At 43.3% G+C, this 16,656-nt stretch overlaps 1 long non-coding RNA gene across 1 annotated transcript; it reads right to left on the reverse strand.

Annotated features, from left to right (window-relative positions):
- Nucleotides 1–5,742: 5,742 nt before the first annotated feature.
- Nucleotides 5,743–15,241, reverse strand: LOC129015238 (uncharacterized). Its single transcript, XR_008494518.2, has 5 exons — nucleotides 15,148–15,241; nucleotides 9,451–9,553; nucleotides 7,639–7,772; nucleotides 5,901–5,959; nucleotides 5,743–5,798 (listed from the first exon to the last, which is right to left on the reverse strand). It is a non-coding gene; the product is annotated as an uncharacterized LOC129015238 (long non-coding RNA).
- Nucleotides 15,242–16,656: the final 1,415 nt, after the last annotated feature.

Here is a 16,656-nt window from a genome sequence, read left to right on the forward strand (position 1 = left end):
CACCACTTTTCCTTGAATTATGCATTAAACACACATCTGTAAAACTTCCCCGTCAATGGTAGGACTTTGAACATATGGGGTTTTAATTGGACACTAAATCAATTTTCAAATCTCTGTTGATGGAATTAAAAAAATATTCCTAGCTTTATTTAAACTGTCTGTCTTTGTTACATAAGAAAAATAGGGCTGGGCATGGTGGCTCAAGCCTGTAATCCCAGCACTTTGGGAGGCTGAGGCAGGCGGATCACCTGAGGTCAGGGGTTCAAGACCAGCCTGACCAAAATGGCAAAAACTCTGTTTCTACTAAAAATACAAAAATTAGCTGGGCGTGGTGGTGGGCACCTGTAGTCCCAGCTACTCAGGAGGCTGAGGCAGGAGAATTGCTTGAGCCCAACCCGGGAGGTGGAGGTTGCAGTGAGCTGAGATCATGCCATTGCACTCCAGCCTGGGCAACAGAGGGAAACTATCTCAAAAATAATAATAATAATAATAATAATAATATAAAAATAAAAATAAACCCTTCCCCAGACCCCTGCAATTTTGATACCTGCTGCTTTTGCTCACTTTCCGTAATTCAAATCCCAGCCCAAGTACTTATGGAGAGTTTAAAACAGTTCTCGAGCTGAGCAGCAGAATGTCCACATAGCATCAGAAAGTAAAAGGTGAAAAATGATCGGGTTACTGAGGAAATATGCACGTGTGGGCATTCACCACAGGCACCCTCTGTGTTAAGGCTCCTTGTATGTTTTAGCACCATAACCCTTTCCTGGGGATGCCCGAGAGGCAGGGAGCATTACAGGAAATCACGTAGCTGGTGAGAGGCTGAGCTATGTCTTGCAGCACCGTCAAACCAGGGGCCTTTTTGCTGCCTCCCCATGTGTTATCTTATCACTCCATTTCCTCTTCTGACTTCACAGCTGCTCCCAGGTGGCCTTGAGGACTTCTCTGCACTGATAGGTGGAGTCTTCCAGGTGAGTGATTGACAGGCATTCACAGGAGAACCAGCCCTGGAACAGCCTCGATGTTTATTTCCTCATTATTTTGATTCCGAGCTTTTGCAAATTGAGGACTCAGCAGCATGAGGATTAGGCAATTTTCTTTCCTCCTGTAATGTACTTTCTCCAAATTGCTTCTTTTGAGACAATTATTTGAGGCCTTTGAATTGCTCCTGTAGGCAGGCTGAGGGAGTCAGACAGCACATCTTCATTTTCACAGGTCTTAGGGCTTTCTCCATACAAACACAGAAAGGGAAGGCAAGGAGAAAAGGAACACCACTCCTTGGACCACAGCAAAGTTCCCCCCATGCAAATCTTCTAAGAAACATGCATCAAGCCCCTCTGTACTCATTCATATGACACCCTCATCCTCTGAAATGAGCACTATCATTTCCTTTTCTCATTTAAGGAAACTGAGGCTCACAGAGGTGAAATAAAATTTCATGTAACAGAGTAGGGGCTCATACCTCTCCATCCTTCACTGATGTCTCCTTCCTTTAAACTCTCAGAGTATAAATTGCCTGTCTTTTCATTTGGCACTTGCTAAAAAATGTTACCTTCTCTTTTATTTAACTGCATAGGAGAGGCAGCAGAACATAGAGAAGAAAACAATAAGCTCTAGAATTGGGGAGATGTAGGTTTGAATTCTGGTTCCACCTCCTGTCAGCTGGGAGAATATATTAGTTATTTGGCCTCTGAGCTTGGTTTTTTTTTGTTGGGACTCAGAAACCAATACCCCCAAGTACTGCGGTCTGATGTGCTGAACTAAAGAAGTAGCCTCAAGGTCTCTCTGACTTTCCCTCGTCCCAACTCTCCATCCTCTGTCTCTCCCAAAGCACAGGATAAAGTTGTTCTCTGAAGTTCTCTTATCTACCTAGAAACCAGACCTGCCAAAAACACAACTGTCTTCCCCAAGTTTTCACAGCCTTAACTCATATTGCAGAAGGAAAGATGGAAGTCTGTTAATGCACCGGCACAGACTTTTCGTCACCAGCCATTGGCTGCACTGTGGGCCCAACAGACTTTGTCTGAGGCCATTGTGTGTTCTCCAACTTCATTCATTTCCCCCTAAACATCATTTACTGTCCCTCAAATTGCCACACTTCCCCCATCTCCTCTTCCCCTATGAAGAAGAGTATATAAACATCTGTGCCCCACTGGGTTATTCGATAATCATTCTCCTGCAATTTCCCCATACTATGCATGTTAAAATACAATTCTGTGTGCCTTTTCTTCTCTTAATCTGCCTTTGGTCTGTTGATTTTCAGTGAGCCATCAGAGAGTAAAGGGGAAGTTTTCCTCTGCCCCCTACACTTTTCTGTAAAATGGGGAAAAAAAGAGTACTTATTTCAAGGAGTTCTTTTGGGGAGAATATATTTAAAGTAGTTAGAGCAGTTCCTGCACATTGTCAGTGCCTAATAGAGCTTAGCCTGCCTTGTTTGCGTTGGCTTGAATTCCTACTTTGATATTTTTCAACAGGACCCCGAGATGCACTACAGAATCTTTCTGAGACTCGATTTCCCCAACTCTAAAAAGTGCGCTTATATTACCTACATCATAGGGCTGTGGTGAGGATTAGCAAGACAATAACTGGGAAGTGTTTAGCGCAGAGCCTAGTGCTTAGTGATTATTTAATACTGCTGTTATTGCTGTTATTGCGAATACTCAGCACTGTGCTAGGGAGGTGTACTTAGGAAACCAGCATGTATTAAGGACCGGCTTTTTATTCATATTTTATCTGATCCTCACAGCAACCCAAGAGGGAAATGCTATGATTATGCCCTGTGTGTTTACAGATGATGATCTGAGGCTCAAAGAAATGAGGTAACTAATGGAAATGCAACACTAGGAAATGATGGAGCCCAGTTTGTCCCCAGGTCTATCTGAATCTAAAGACCTTGGTCCCTGCACCTCAACACAAGGACAGGGGCTTTCACAACTAGGTGAGGAAGGAGAGGAGGGAAGCAGGGAGCCCAGAAGAGCTGCAGACGAGTCAAGCAGAGGCAGCTCCTGTAGCTACACCCTCGTGTCAGCAAGGAGGACCTCAACTGCTCTGGGACACTGCCTGATCTATGATATTTAAAATGCTTTCTTCATTTTGGGAGGCTGAGGCCAGAGGATCACCTGAGTCCAGGAGTTCAAGACCAGCTTGGGCAACATAGGGAGACCCCCCCCCCCAATCTCTACAAAAGAAATTAAAAAATTAGCCAGGTATGGTGGCACATGCCTGTAGGCCCAGCTATTCAGGAGGCTGAAGAGGGAGGATTGCTTGAGGTGGGTAGGTTGATGCTGCAGTGAGCTATGATTTTGCCACTTCACTCCAGTCTGGGCAACAGAGTGAGACCCTGTCTCTAAAAAAATAATAAAATGGCCTGTAATCCCAGCAATTTGGGAGGCCAAGGTGGGCGGATCACAAGGTCAGGAGTTCAAGACCAACCTGGCCAATATGGGGAACTCTGTCTCTACTAAAAATACCAAAAAATTAGCTGGGCATGGTGGCACATACCTGTAATCCCAGCTACTCGGGAGGCTGAGGCAGGAGAATTGCTTGAACCTGGGAGGTGGAGGTTGCAGTGAGTGGAGATCGCACCATGGCACTCCAGAAAAAAAAAAAAAAGCTTTCTTTCTTTTAGAGTCTTATCAAGATTTTTTGCAATTTCTTGATCTTTGGTGGGGTCTACAGACTCTTAGGAGCATAGCATGTAGAGGAAGTACCTGGCTTCCAAGGCTCAGCTGGAATCAGGAAGAAGGTGGTCGTTAGTGGGCTGGCCCCTGTGGAGATGTCTTTCTTCAGTGAGCACCTGCCCAATCCCCTTCCTCATTCCCTTCACACACCTGGCTTTGTGGTCACCTTTCCCTGCATGTTGGTCCAGCTTGTCCTGTGTTTCCAACATTCGAATATGAAGAGCAGGGATAAGTGAAGGGTTGAGTTCATGGCTTTGTGGGCTTTCTTTACAGTCTCTCCATAAATGAATCCATTCAGAGAGTTCTGGCAACACCGTGAGCTGCCTTTGAAGTTCCCTTGCTCAAAAGGTCTAATCACTGTCTCACTACGTCTATGCACTTATGCACTTGGTTATGTAGGGGAAAAGGGCTTAATGACACACATGGGACCTCTTCTTCATACCAGATCTTTGGTTAGCATATTTAATCCTCACAGCAACACTATGAAAGGAGGGCTTTATAATCCCCAGTTAACAGTAAGGCAATTGGATTTTGGAGAAGTAAAGTGACATGTCCTAGGTCACACAGCTGGTAAAGGAAAGATGCATGACTAGAACCTAGGTATATATGATTCCTGACCCTGTGCCCTGGCTACCGTGCCAGCCTGGGAAATTGTGGGGCTTTGAGATGAAAATAATTGACCAGACAGTCAGCCAAAAGAACATGCGGGTAGATGTCACAGCTGTCATGACCAGTGGCCTTTGGTGAATAGCATTATACAAATGTAGAAATGGTTTGCTCTGAGGCTGAGAAGAGTCAAGGTCTGGAGAAACAGTCTTGATCTACAGTGGTCAGTTGCCTGTGCTGGGTACTACTGAGGACAGCTGTCCAGGAATGGATGCACTGAGTGGTGCAAAATCCGAGGATACGGGACACTAGGGGAATCTACCTTTCAGAGCTTGCCCTTTCACAAAGGAGTGGCCACGTGCTCCCAGCCCGCTTACCAGGCTGTGTCATGTTGAAGCATAAGCAGCTCCGGGAATGCCCCATTGTGTCTGTCCCCATTGGGCCTTGGCACAAGCTGGTCTTCCTTGCTGGAGGACGCCTCTCTGCCTGGCTGATTCTCATTCACCCAAGATGAAGGCTGGAGATATTTAGTATCTCCTTTTGATTGGTAACTGGTTCTAGAACCTGTGATTGAGGGACAGGTAGGGGAAGGGGTAGAGATTCATTGCTTTCCTGAGAGTTCTATAAATCCTGAGTAACTTGGGATCTGATGTAAGAGGCAAACATTGTTGAGACTCAGAGTTGGGAGACGAAAGTATGGAAGTAGCTGGGGCAGCTGGGGGCTTAGGTGGCTCCACCTGAGGGGGTATATTATCATGTGTTTTAAGAATAAGACGAAGTTTTGAATTGTACCTTAAAGATACAAATCTCAATCTCTACTTCTCTTGCTATTGATTTGAATTTTAAAAAATAGGATGTTGGGTTTTGGTCAGAGGATTGAGGCTGCATAGGGAAAGATTTTGAGATAATACTTCTCTGTGGGCCAGAGGTCCTCCATGAAACTTTTGTAGAGGTTCCCATAGTGCTGTGGGTAAGTAGACTCCGAGGTCAGAAGACCTGGGCTGGAATCCCTGCTTCTCTACTCACCAGCCATAAGTCCTTGGACTAGATAGTTAGCTGTTCTGGACCTCAGTGACCTCTTCTCTAAAATGGGCATATTGATGCCTACCTTGTGGGATCATTACAGGAAAGAAGAGAAGGCATGTTAAATGCTTAGCTTAGCGCCTGGCATTCGGTAATGAGATCATTAAATGTCAGCTTTTGTTATTTTTTATACTTTTAAAAGCTCAGGTTTTGGAATCAACACAGATACGTGTTTCAAAAAGCATTGTCATTTGCCTGATAATGGAAGGGCAAATTAATTAAGCACTCTGAGCCTCAGTCTTTCTCCTTGCAAAATAATAACAGCAACAATGAGGAGGACAACAACCACATAATGCGTCAGGCTCTTGTAAATTTCAATGAAAGGTAAGGCCTGTGAAGTGATTAGAAAACTGGTAAACATTCAATACACAACTTGTGTTATTTTTTCTTATTCTCTTGGTCTTACTGGTGAAGGGCCATTGTCTGCTTCTGTGAAAGTACAGAGAGTCCAGTAAATCTTTAGAAAATATGCAAGCTTGACTGGTCTGTGTTCTCAATACTGTCTGAAGAACCTGGCTGAGTCCTACTCACCCAAGACAAAGGCTGGAGATATTTGGTATCTTCCTTTGATTGGTAACTGGTTCTAGAACCTGTGATTGAGTAATAGGTAGAGAAAGGGGGAGAGATTCACTGCTTTCCTGAGAGTCCTATAAATCCTGAGTAACTTGGGGTCGGATGTGGGATGCTGAGAGGAGGAGGCAAGCATCGTTGAGACTCAAAGTTGGGAGGTGGAATTATGGAAACAGCTGGGGCTTTTGGGGGTTTAGATAGCTCTGTCGGAGGGTACTGTGAGACCTGGACCCTGAGGCGTTATGATGGCAGCAACCAAGACAACGTCTGTAAAATACAGAGCATGATCCATTTGCAGCAGGCACCTCAGCAGGAGTCCAGGGGAGCTGGGAGCAGGATCATGGTTCTGAGTGCACAAAAGGGAAGGCTGGTTAGAGGAAGTTCTGCCCATCTTCCTGCTATTTCCCAGACATTCCAGGACCAAGAGTCACTTTTATTTTCATTTATTTATTTATTTATTTATTTACTTATTTATTTATTTATTTTGAAGCAGAATCTTGCTCTGTTGCACAGGCTGGAGTGCAGTGGCGCAATCTCGGCTCACTAAAACCTCTGCCTCCCGAGTTCAAGCGATTCTGCTGCCTCAGCTACCAGAGTATAGTAGCTGGGATTACAGGTGTGCACCTCCACACCCAGCTAATTTTTGTATTTTTAGTAGAGAAGGGGTTTCATCATGTTGGCCAGGCTGGTCTCGAACTCCTGACCTCTGGTGATTTGCCCCCTTTGGCCTCCCAAAGTAGTGTGAGATTACAGGCATGAGTCACCATGCTCAGCCAAGAGTCACTTTTAAAGGAAAGAAAAATCCTATTGGAGTAATGGAGAGTCTCATTAGGAAGAACAGAGCTTCAGTATAAATATAGACTGAGTTCCTATTGAGTTCCCTGTCATCTGTTTATGGGTGAGGGCACATGATGGGGTGAGGTTTATTTTATCTTTGAGGGGCATGGACCCAACAGGCCTGCTCCAATGCAATTATTTTTGAAATACCTTTGAGAATTTGATATTTACAGCTCAACGTCTGAATTAAGCCAAGGGTATTGATAAGACTGTGTGTGTAAGTGTGTTGTGTAAACTCAGTTATTTTCAATTCCTGCTCCCTCGAGCCTCTCTTTTCTGGGCAGGAGCCCTTGGAGGCCACTTGGCAGATGGCAGCTGGCCCATAGCTGCAAAGATCTGTCAGTTATGAGGCACCTCAGGGCTGGCACGTTTCACCAGGGCCCTTCTACCATCTTTGGGTGATTGGGTCCAGGAAGCTCCAGAGAAAAATTTAAAAATAAAAAACAGACTCAGGCACACTCTAGGTTCTTTATCTGAAATGTTTTCAGAAGCTGCTTAGGTGGCTTCTAGCTCAAATGGCAATAACAGTGATAATAATTGTTAGAGGACAGTGATTTTTCCCCCTTTCATAACAGTGCCACCCCAAAATAGCAGGAAGTTCAATTACCTTGGAACTGAGTTTATTAGAGCCAAATGCATGCGTTAAGGTCTGTCCCACGTGAGTCTGGGAAGAATGGAAGGAAAGCCAAATTGAAACTTGCTAGGTTCAAGGGAGTAGAGCAGAACATTTCATAAACAAAACAAAATCTCACAGAATGGGATGCTCATAAGAGGGAACTGAAATCTCCAGAGGGCAGTGACTTTATAACAACAATGGTGATGATTTACTTGTTTGTTCACTCAATACACATTCATTGAATACCTGCTTTGTGCCAGGCTCCGTTCTTGGCACTGGGATTACAAGCATGTCCTGACCTTCAAGTTCTATCAGGAGAGACAGTCTTTGAACATGATTTCACTCATACAGGTAATTACAAGGCAAAATCCATCGGTGCTCTGAGATTGACTAAGGGAAGCGAGTCTAGGCAGGAGGTTGAAGGAAATGACAGTGAAGATGAAGTTTGAAAGACGAGTATGAGCCCTGTGGGTGGGTTGGGGAGATGGGGCTAAAGGAACATTCCAGGCAGAGGAAAGAGCATGTGGAAAGACCTTGCGATGGAAAGAATCTGGCTCACAGAGCAGACAGATATGCGTGGCTGAAGCAAGAGGGAAGACAAAGATCCTAGGGTGAAGCTGGAGGGGGAGAAGGAGACAATCAGCCTGCCCCTGAGGGGCATGTTTTAGATTTTGAAGTTGATTTTACAAGCAAAGAAAAGGTATGAAATGGGTAGGTGCAGTGGTTCATGCCTGTAATCCCAACACTTTGGAGTGCTGAAGTGGGAGGACTGCTTGAAGCCAGGAGTTGAATACCAAGCCTGGGCAACATAGTGAGACTCCCATCTCTACAAAAATATTAAAAAAAAAAAGCTTGGCATGGTGGTGCACACCTCTTTCCAGCTACTTGGGAGGCTGACTTGGAAGGATCACTTGAGCCCAGGAGGCCGAGGCTGCAGTGAGCCATGATTACCCCACTGCACTCCAGCCTGGGTGACAGAATAATACCCTGTCTCAAAAAAAAAAAACCAGAAAAAAAGCATGAAAGATCTTTTAAAAATGGAGAATTAACTAAAGGGGGCAATAGTGGAAGTTAGGAAACAACAATAATGGTCCTGGTGACATGGGAGACAATCTCATGAGCTGAGGGGGTGATGCACAGAAGTAGACATGCTCAAGAAATATATTTCAAAATTTGTATAAATTTATGGGGTACCAGTATAGTTTTGTTATATGCCTAGATTATGTAGTGGTGAAGTCAGGGCTTTGAGAGTATCAAGAAACATTTATAAGGTAAAATCCATAGGAATTTGTGAGTGAGTGTTCAGGAACAAGAGAAAGGGAGTGTCGGACATAATTGCCAGGTTTATTGTGAGATGATGATGGAAGTCATGGTGTCATTTCCTAAGACAGAAGATACATGAAGGGAGGGGGCAGATTTGGAAGGGGAGGGCAAGAGTCCAGCTTTTGTCAGATTGAGTTTGAGGCTTCTGAGAGACACCCAAATGTAGATTCCAGGAGAGGAGTTTTTTCTAAAACATGGAGAAGTCATGTTCAAAATATCTTGACTGAAAATGCCAATGAGAACTGATCAAAATATAGCATTTTAGAGAGAATTGTTGACATCATCTGAAGGAAAGCACAGAGTGCTAGGGAAGGATACCAGGGTTAGGGGTGGAGGAAAGATGGATTGAGGGACACTGAGAGGGAGCACCCAGAGAAGTAAGAGAAAACCAAGAAATGAGTGTCATGGAAGCCAAGAGTAAAGTGTGCTAAAAATAGCAATAGCAGTGATTGTCATAGTAATAGTAGAAATAATACTAATAATGGCATTAGTAGTGGTATTAGAATAGCAGTAGTAGTAGAAGAGGAGCAAGAAGAAACAGTTGTAGTAGGAGTTACAGCAGCAATAGTAGTTGTAGACATAGCGGTAGTCATAACAGCAACAGCAGTAGTGGTAGCAGTAACAGCATCAGCAGCAGCAGAAGTAACAGTGGAAGTAGCAGTAGCAATGGCAGTAATAATGTCAGTAGCTGCAGCAGCAGCAGGGGTAGGAGTAGTAAATGCTCGGAATTATTACCTGTTTGGTGTTCTTTGGAATATAGCAGTCTGTGAGTTTTTTTGAGCAGATTGAGTCACATGACCACTCCATGCAACAGGAAGTGTAAGTTGCATTGTTCCCACTTTACAGATGAGGAAATGAAGAAATAGAAATGTTAGGTAGTCTTACTGAGAGAGAAGCTAGTTAACAGGACTGGAGAAAGAATTCTGGTCTCTTGAGTCCTCCTTAAAAATCATGTACACCATTTATATTTACGGCATAGCATTTCAGAAGTTCCATGGTGTTTCCTACTGGAATGTGACTTCTGCAGGGCAGGGCTTTTGTCTATTCTGTCCACTGAGGGATCCTTAGTGCTTTGAGTGGTGCCTGGTGCATAGGAGGCCTCACAAATTATAGGGACTCACAATGAACTAACGTTGGAGAATGAATGAATGAATGAATGAATGAATGAATGAAAGAACAAATCTTCCTCCCTAACTTGGGTATAACTTCAGGAATGTTTTATGGTTTTAATGGGTCTCACACCCCTGCCCAACCTTTCTCTTCCTATGCCTGCAAACTGTATGTTGCAAATCTGTTTGGAAATATTAAAAAAATTAATCTAATAAAATAAAAAGATCTTGGCATTCTTCATATGTTCATATCATTAAAAGTCCACATCACAAGCTCCTGCTTTCAGAATCAATATTCAAGAAGTAATTTAAATCTAGCTTCCTCCCCTTCCCCGATCATTCACATTCATTTGTATTAAAGGTCAATGTGGAAGTAACTTTTTTTCCTAGACCAGCCTGCCTGGAGAGAAAAGCTTTGAAATCATGCTGTGCCAAGGAGGGGCCAGCTATAGCTCCATGAATGATTCACTGTGCTCTTTAGGAATATAATATTCTGCCTCCCCTCCTGTATTTAAGAATGTTTAGGTATAGCAAAAAGGTAGGATCATGTAATAAAAAGAGAACAGACTTGAGAGTCAGATAGACGTGAGTTGAAATCTCCATGTTCAGACCTTGGACAAGTCATCTTCTCTGGGTCTCAATTTCCCTAATCTTTTTTTTTTTTTTTTTTGAGATGGAGTCTTGCTCTGTCGCCCAGGCTGGAGTGCAGTGGTGCAATCTCGGCTCACTGCGAGCTCCGCCTCCCGGGTTCACGCCATTCTCCTGCCTCAGTCTCCTGAGTAGCTGGGATTACAGGTGCCCACCACCATGCCCGACTAATTTTTTGTATTTTTAGTAGAGACGGGGTTTCATCATGTTAGCCAGGATGGTCTCGATCTTCTGACCTCATGATCCACCCACCTTGGCCTCCCAAAGTGCTGGGATTACAGGAGTGAGCCACCGAGCCCGGCCAATTTCCCTAATCTTTAAGCAGAGACGGTAACTAGTACACACATCTCAGGCATGTGACTGGATTTACATAGGATAACTTAAAACCTCAAAGCTCAAATGCCAGGAGTATATTAGGTAATTCAGTCTATGTAACTTTCCTTTCTCCGTACCTTGCAGAACCATTTACATAATGGAGGTGAAGCACCTTAGCAAGCTGTGCAGTGTTGTATCCTGTGGGGAGGTGCCTCTCTGTTTTTCTTCTCCTGCTGCTTCTTTACAAAATTCTGGGTTCCAACCATGTGGAACTACTGAGACTCCCAAATGCATTATGTTCCCCGCATTCCATCTGAGTGTCACATTCTCTCCATTGTTTAAGAGCCAGCTTAAGTGCATTCCTTCAATAATCTTCCTCTATATAGCGTTCCCCCCTCCATCATGTTGGTTTCACTTTCTTCTTTGAGCTCTCCACTAAAACCACACACCACCTTCATTATTCCTTATCACTTAATAACACATATATTTGCTTATATTCCTTCCTCTCCAACAAGAGTGAGTTCACCCAGGACAGGATCTTTGATTTATCCGGGATCTCCAGTGCTTAGCATATAATTGGAATACTAGAATTATGTCTTGAGTCAATAAATGTGATTATTACTATTATCATAATAAGAATTTTCTCTAAACTCAAGAAAAAAGACAGCAATATCTCAGTCAAATCAATACAAAAGAAGCCTGAGTGTTATCATAAAATCCTTTGGAGAGTGGACCAGTCCTTGACCATATCCTAAGAACAATGGCATTAAATGTAGCTATTACTTTGCCTTCTTCTGTTAAAATTACTTATTCTCTCCTAAACTATTTTGCCTATCCATGTTCTCTCTGTAGACACTCAGCATTCTTAAGTGAACCAATAGGGTTTATATGGACCCCTATGGTCAACAAAATAGTCACACAGAGATAATTTTTTTTTTTTTTAAAGTCGTAGGTTGACTGTAAAACCTAGTAAGGTGGATAATTCCACATCATAACTTTATGCCCAATGCACTCAGAGAAATTAATCATTCCATCTTGGTCCAGCACAGTCTGGCTTTCATGTCCATCATTTCAGTAGAAGCACTCCCACCAAGCCACTAATGCCTTCCTTGTTGAAAAGAGCATGGGTACTGTCATTCTCCTTCTTTTTTTAAAAAAAAATTATTTCAGTAGTTTTTGGGGAACAGGTGGTTTTTGATTATATGGAAAAGTTCTTTAGTGGTGATTTCTGAGATTTTCGTTCACCTCTCAGCCAAGCACTGTACACGATATCCAGTGTGTAGTCTTTTATTCTCCACCTGACTCCCTGCCTTCCCCCTGAGTCCCCAAAGTCCATCGTATCATTCTTATGCCTTTGCATCCTCATAGTTTAGCTCTCACTTATGAGAACATATGATACTTGATTTTCCATTCCTGAATTGCTTCACTTAGAATAACAATCTCCAACTTCATCCAAGTTACTGCAAGTGCCATTATTTTGTTTATTTTTATGGTTGAGTAGTATTCCATAGTGTATATATACCACATTTTTTTTTAATCCATTCATTGGTTGATGTGCATTTAGGTTGGTTCCATATTTTTGCAATTGCAAATTGTGCTGCTATAAACATGCGTGTGCAAGGGTCTTTTTTCATATGACTTATTTTCTTTTGGGTAGATACCCAGTAGTGGGATTGCTGGATTAAATGGTAGTCCTTCCTCTTTGCAGAATTTTCCAGATTTGACCATTCTTTCCTTCCTGAAAAACTCCCCATCATCTTGACTTCTCTATAGCAGTAAATCAGAGTGGTTGAGGCCATTTGATATGGAGTCAGAAAGTGAGAGCAACACCTTGCACCCCTCCTACTGAGTGTACAATCCTGAGCAAATTACTCCAGCAGTGTAAGCCTCAGTTTCTCCAACTGTAAGGAGAAGACAGGAGTTATACCCACTTCAAAGAATATAAAAATAATCTTTGCAAGTCTCATTGCATAGTGACCAGCACAAAGAGCATTCCGTGAAAGTTAGCGCCATTATCAGCACATTCTCCTGGTGTTTGACTGACAGGCTTGTGTTTCTCAGCCTGTTTTCCTGGCTTCCACTCTTCTGCTCTTTACTTAAAAACTGTTTCTTGGCCAGGTGTGGTGACTCTTGCCTGTAATCTTAGCACTTGGAGAGGCGGAGGTGGGAGGATTGCTTGAGAACAGGAGTTCGAGACCAGCCTAGGCAACATAGAGAGGCCTCATCTCTACTAAAAATCACAAAAATTAGCCAGGTGTGGTGGCACGCACCTGTGGTGCCAGCTACTCAGGAGGCTAAGGTGGGAGGATTGCTTGAGCCTGGGAGGTCAAGGCTGCAGTAAGCCATAATTGTACCACTGTACTCCAGCCTGGGTGACATAGCAAGACCTTGTCTCAAAAAACACAAAAGACTGTGTTTCTCCAGGGCTCTTTCATAGGCCCTCTTTCGTTTTCGAGCTATGCATTCTGACTAGGAAGACTCCATAGCCTCAGGTATTATTTTTGAGCTGGAGATTTTCCTCCTTTTGTACCTCCAGCGTCAATTTTTCTTCTGAGTGCCACACTCAAATGATGCCATATCTCCTCTGGGATATCTCCCAGGGAACTCAGACTCACTCTGCCTCAGGTTGAGTGCGCAGCCTTCTCCTGAAACCCAAACTTCATTTGGCGTCTGCTATCTCATGATCCATTAGGTGCTCAAGCCAGAGTCTTCCTCACCCTCCCAGCCAGTTATTCATCGTGTCCTGCTGTTTTATACTATCCACTTCGTCTGTTTCCACTGCATCCCCATCCTTCTGGTTGAGATGTCTCCAATAGCCTCCTAATTGGTCTCCCTGCTGCCATGTTTGCTTACCCCCACTTCATCACCCAGCGGGAGTGATGCTTTCACGGTGATGGTCAGACCATGCAACTCCCCTGCCTAAACCACTGCAGTAACTTCCCCTTATTCTGAGAATAAAATCTCAATTCCTTCCTTTGGCACAGTGGATGTTGTGGTGTGCTGCCCTGACCTTCCTACAAGACTAAGGCATTTATTTCCCCAGTGGCTGGAAGTGTAGATGAAGCCGTCCCTGTGAACTTTATAAAATTAATCAGGGAAGAAAGGAAAGGGAGAAACATAGTAGATGAAGTTTGCAGCACACTCAGCTTTAATCATGAGGTCAGTTTGCCCTCTGACCTGCTTCCTCATAGTTTGGTGCTTATTGTCCTGGAATCATGTAGACCCTGTTAGAAGATTATAGTTCTCCTTAACTACTCTACAGGTAATAACTTGAACATTATAAAATGTTATGTTTTCCCTTTGAGATATTCTTTCAGGTCCTACATACCAGTGAAAGTACTGTTGTCAGCTGGTCTGGAGGACCCCATGAGAAGCTGATTCACCAAGAAATGCAGTTGCCATGTCCTGATGATTTCCTTCTATTTGCCCCAACCAATCAATGACCCCAAATTTCCAGCCCCTCGGCCTCCACAATCCCCTTAAAACCTCCAGCCCAGAATTCCTTGGGGAGATGGATTTGAGAGTCTCCTCCCATCTCCTTGCTTGGCATCCTGTGATCATTAAACTCTTTCTCTGCTGCAAACCCTGCTGTCTCAGTGCATTGGTCTGTTACTATGCAGCAGGCATATATACCTGTTGGTCCATTGACTGCTGATAACTCATAGCTGAGTGCCTCCCTAGAAAGAGTGTTGCCCCATCCAAGGTCATGTCTCTTCATTCTATGCAACAATGGGTCAGGGTTGAGGCACACAAGCCTGCCTCCCTTGCTTCAATTTGGAACATCTTTGAGGGGCCACCCCAGCTCCATTGCCCCCACATAAGATCACCTGCAGCTTCTATTTTCACTGCAGTTTTTCCTACTTCCTCTCTTTGTCCAGCTTGCTTCCTTCCCATCCTTATATCTGTTGTTCTCAAAACCACTCCCCAACAAAATCCCTGCATGTGAATCTCTGCTCAGAATCTTTTCCCCTGGGAGTCTGACCCACAACATAAGTCTTACAAGGTTCTCCATGACCTGGCTCCAGCTCAATGCCCAGCACAAAGTGGATGCTCAGTGAGTACCTTGGATTGATTGGCTGGTTGGCTGGTTGCTTGGTTGGTTGGGGTAAAATGCATAGAACATGAGAAGTCAGGTGAAGAGTATCTCTTCCACATGGTCAGCACTGGGCATTTGTTCAGGGGGTTTTAGGGGCATGATCAGAGGACATCCAGGGTAGCAAATGGGCAATGCAGACCCCAGGCAGCTGCTGGTATCAGTAATGAAGGATATCTGTAATCCAGGTAGCACAGGGGAGAGTAGAAAGGCCCTGCCAGTGACCTACTTTTATCGTTAATGCTTTTCTATTAGCAGAGCATTTACCTCTGAATCGATTTTCGTGTATTCTCTCTCTGCCAAACCAAGAACAAAAAGAAAAGGCAAAATTTCTGAATGTCTTTCCTCCTGCAACTGATGTAGCTGTGGCTGAATTTCACCTTTTTAAATGATTTCCTGTGGAAACAGCAAGGGAAGATTTCTGGCAGGATTTATTATGCAATTTGGTTCTAACCTGATCCCGTCTAGCAAAGAGAAATGGTAAAAACCAAACAGAACCCCAAGCTTTGCTCACAAGCTTGGGGCCTGCTATGCTCTACCTTGTCTCTAGGCCTTTGAGTGTGCTATAAAGTTCACCTATATTACCCACCCCTGCCTTATTGATGTGCATAGTTCCTGCTTGTACTTTGAAATTCATCTCAGACATGACCTTGTATAGGATGTCTTCCCCGACTCTCCTCTTCCTTCCCTACTGACCACACCAAGTTGTCCTGTAACTTCTTTCTCTTTTCACATTGGCAACTAGGAAGCTCAGTGCTCAATTTACAGGCAACAAGTAAGCTGTTAAACGTGTATGTTATGAACACTAATTTTTTGACTTCCTCTTATTTTGCTTACATTTATTTTTCTTTTCCTTAATTTCCTTATTAGCATAAATTTGCAATCCTGTACTGACTTCACTGTTTTTCAAACAAGAAACAAAAAACATTAGAAAGTGAAGCTTTAAAAAATGACCACGATATATTACAATTGACCACCTACTTATCTATTTTCCCCATTGCTTTCTGAGTTTATAAGGAGAAAACAGTAATATCTTTTCATCCATCTAACTCAAATGCCTGGCACTTAGTAGGTTCTCAGAAATATTTACTGAGTGAGTGGAGCAGACCTAAGGGGAGATGAGGTGAGAATGGTGATTTTGGAACTTTTTACTTTGAACCGATTACAGTGTATAAGACAAAGAAGATAGAAGGACTCAAATATTTTGTGCATTTCTGTGCTTAAAAGATCATGGATGATTTCTTAACCAGAGACATTGAGAAAGAAGGAAGGAGCAAGACAACTAGAGGGAAATTGTCTCATTTGGGCATCGGCCCCTCAGAATTAACAGTGAATAGGCCATTTATTGAATTGGTGGGACCTTGTCTAAATTTCTAAAATACATAAAATACTGAACATGATCCAGTAACTTTTTTTTTTTTTTTTTTTAGGATTAGAATACACACTTTGTGAGGCTGAGGCAGGAGAATCACTTGAGCCCAGGAGTTTGAGACCAGCTTGGGCAATATAGCAAGACCCTATCTCTACCAAAAAGAAATTAACTGGGCATAGTGGCATGTGCCTGTTGTCCCAGCTACTTGGGAGGCTGAGGTAGGAGGATCAATTGAACATAGGAGGTTGAGGCTGCAGTGAGCTGTGATCACACCATTGCACTCTTGCCTGGGCAACAGGGCAAGACCTTGTCTCAAAAAAAAAAAACAAAACAGGGTGAATTTTTATCTTTCTCATAAAATAATAATTATTTCTGTTTATTTAGCAGAACTGTATAATGCTGTG

The sequence above is a fragment of the Pongo pygmaeus genome, chromosome 18 (genome assembly GCF_028885625.2).
Source record: "Pongo pygmaeus isolate AG05252 chromosome 18, NHGRI_mPonPyg2-v2.0_pri, whole genome shotgun sequence".
NCBI lineage: Eukaryota > Metazoa > Chordata > Mammalia > Primates > Hominidae > Pongo > Pongo pygmaeus.